General features: G+C 36.6%; 1 long non-coding RNA gene across 1 annotated transcript in view; it reads left to right on the plus strand.

Annotated features, from left to right (window-relative positions):
• The window catches only part of LOC118766306, a 14,379-nt gene extending 11,223 nt beyond the window's left edge, over window positions 1–3,156 (plus strand). Inside the window, exon 3 of the long non-coding RNA XR_005002225.1 lies at window positions 3,015–3,156. This is a non-coding gene — a long non-coding RNA (uncharacterized LOC118766306). The remainder of the gene's footprint in view (window positions 1–3,014) is intronic.
• Window positions 3,157–3,442: the final 286 nt, after the last annotated feature.

Consider the following 3,442-nt stretch of genomic DNA (forward strand, 5'->3'; position numbering starts at 1 on the left):
TTGTTAGCAATTACAACTGTTTTACCTTATTACGGGGTTTGTTTTCTGTGTTACTTATGGCTTTTCAATGTATCGTATGTTTTCTATGTAGAACAGGTATCGCTTAAGTTATGTTATTACGTTCTATCGGTTAATCCTTGTTTCGAATTTGTAAAATGCTACTGACTGGGTTCCATATATTGCGAGTAGGATGGAGAGACTACACCCAAAATTCAAGAGTACTGTGAAGATTTCATTTACTTTTCGGGGTTGGGGTGGCCGACCGCTAATCACCGCTCTTACTCTTGTCTTTATTCCAGTCTCCAGACCGCGATATACAGAGTAGACTTCCCTCGAATGGACCCTGGCTTTGGTAATTATTTTATCATATTACTGCGTTTGCAAACTCACGGTCAATGGCCCATAGATGTCCCCTTTCTTTTGCATTTTTCTAAGCATATTGGTATCCAGAGGGCAGTTAATTTCCACAACAGAACATACCTTTTTCTTGGGGTTCCATACCACAATATCTGGCCGGTTGTCTTTTAACCCATTAGCGCCCATGGTCCTTTTTTTAGGACCAGAAGGATAATCCATCATATTTCTGCAACACCGGTATTTTTCTGAGTTTCTTAGTCAATCTAAGAATTAGTTTTCTTTAGTTAATCAAGACTGGAGTTTCTTCCACATATTGTAATAATTTTTTTTATATATATATTTAGTTTCAGACAAAGTTGTATAAAAAAAAATTTTTTTTTTTGATAATAAATATTTTTGAAAAATTAAACACTAATTGGTTAACTTTTTTCAGTTCCACCAATATTCTTTTGACCCATCGGTCTGAATACGGTCAACTTTGTCTGTAGGTGTTTCCTTTTTGTTTTTTCCAGACCGTTCTCACCGATCCATGCATGCATGCATGGGTGGATGGATGGATGGATGGATAGATGGATGGATGCATGCATGTATGTGAGAGTGAGTATGTGTGTTCAGACATATATATGTATATCAATATAAATATATATCGGAGCTTCTCAAACTATCTGATGTGGTGTACCGAAAGTTCTTTTCCCAATGTGCCACGGACCGGTAATATTTCTTAGTAATATTAATCTATACCGGAAACAATGTATATAATGAACATAATAAAAGTTGACAATTTTCTTTTATCTTATATTCATTTTGTAAGCAAATAATACAATATTACATAAGCATTTTATAATGTTTCTTTCTTTTCTGGAAACTCGCCGTGTACCGGCAGCTGATGGGCTCGCGGACCGGCACCGGTCCGCGGACCAGCACTTTGAGTAGCACTACATATATTAGGCGGTGAGCAAAATGCTTAATGGTATTTCGCCTGCCGTTACATTCGGAGTTCAAATTCCACCGAGGTCGACTTTGCCTTTCATCCTTTCGGGGTCGATAAATTAAGTGCCAGTTACGCACTGGGGTCGATGAAATCGACTTAATCCGTTTGTCTGTCCTTGTTTGTCCCTTCTGTGTTTAACCCCTTGTGGGTAATAAAGAAATAGGTATTTCGTCTGCCGCTACGTTCTGAGTTCAAATTCCGCCGAGGTCGACTTCGCCTTTCATCCTTTCGGGGGTTGATAAATTAAGTAGCAGTTGCGTACTGAGGACGATCTAATTGACTGGCACCCTCCCCAAAACTTTCGGGCCTTGTGTCTAGAGTAGAAAAGAATATATGTGTGTGTGCGTGTGTGTGTGTGAGTGTGTATACAAAATATACATATGTATACAAATATACACACATATATGTACACATATACATGTAATCATACTTGCATATGTATATAAATATATATATATATATATATATATATATATACGAGCTAATCCTATTATAAATATATATATATATATATGTATATATATATATACGTTTATAAGTAGATATATATGTATAAACATATATATATATACACGCTTACACACTCACATACATACATACATACATACACTTGTGTGTGTGTGTGTGTGTGTATATATATATATACATATACATATACATATACACATACATATGCATATGTGAGTGTGTGTGTGTGTGTATTATATAAGCTGAAATTGCATAGACTGCCACCATCCATTCCACATTTAACACATTTCATTCAAACATTGTAATGAATGAAACCATTTTATTTTTGTATAAGGAATAAATTATGTTCAAAAATAAAACATTGAACAATCCCGTTAACAATGTAAAACTCTTTGATGTTGTTGAACGCTTTTGTACAAAAAAACCATCCATAATTCACTCCGTTGTCTGCTTGTTATGTGACGACAAAAGCAATGAATTTTGTTTTTATTTTCGTTAAATGAAATGTTTGTTTTTTTTTCTGTATAGATTGCAACTTTATGATTCATGTGTTACGTTATTATTCGCTTTCAGCCGTTGGGTGGTTCAAGTGTTTTTAAAGTGATAAAAAGTGGGCGGGAGTGGACGGGTTTATTTTATATATATAAAACTGTAGTTGTGTGAGTGTCTGTCCCCTTCGATTTAGATTCCTAACTACTCCCACATTTTGCGGTGCAGTTTAACCAAATTCGGGTATCTTATAGTCGTGATTCCTATCGAGCCCGTCTGAGTATTAGCGCGCGTCTACGATGAGTCTACGATTTTAAAAATAATTTAACATCATTTTTTATTCCATTTTAATGCATAATTTTTCGTGTGTCGATGGCGGCGGAGTTGGCGTCCACGCTCAAACACCTGCACCTGTGTTTGCTTCTCCCCCTTCCCTCCCTCGTGAAGCTGTGGGGAAGGGAGTGTAAAGAAATCAACGTCGTAATGCGTTGTCAAGGAGACCAGCGTTCTTTTAGAACAACGACTTCATGGCTTGAAGACACCAAAACAGAAATGGCTAAGAAAGCCCGAATTGGCATCTATAAGGAAAGTAACTCTCTAAAAATGCTTATATAGTTATTTCCCTTACAAACCCGAGCAACGCCGGGCGATACTGCTAGTTTTATATAAAAACATATATAAAATTATACGAGCAGGTGCTGAAAAGTAGCTGGCTTTGGATAAAATTAGATACAGGGGGATCAGTTAATTATGATTTTTTTTCCACATGTTCCCCTCTCAGATTCACACACTTACTGCAGCGGTCCTTCAGTTTTTCTAAGCCCAGTAAATGAACTCAGAAGTTTGGACCTCCAGCCAGGCCTTTCGCAATACCCTTAAGGTCAGGAATTATTTAGCACCTCTCTCGTACATCCTATGTTAGCCCAAAGGTTAGGCGAAAAAGTTTGAGATTACGTATGTGCGAATATGTACATAGATAGATAGATAGATAGATAGATAGATAGATAGATAGATAGATAGATAGATAGATAGATAGATAGATAGATAAGTTTCTTTATTGGCCACACAGGGCTGCACACAGATGGGACAAGTTACAAGGTAGAGCTTTTCTTTTGGGGGATGGAAAAAAACAAAAAA

This window comes from Octopus sinensis, linkage group LG15 (assembly GCF_006345805.1).
Source record: "Octopus sinensis linkage group LG15, ASM634580v1, whole genome shotgun sequence".
NCBI lineage: Eukaryota > Metazoa > Mollusca > Cephalopoda > Octopoda > Octopodidae > Octopus > Octopus sinensis.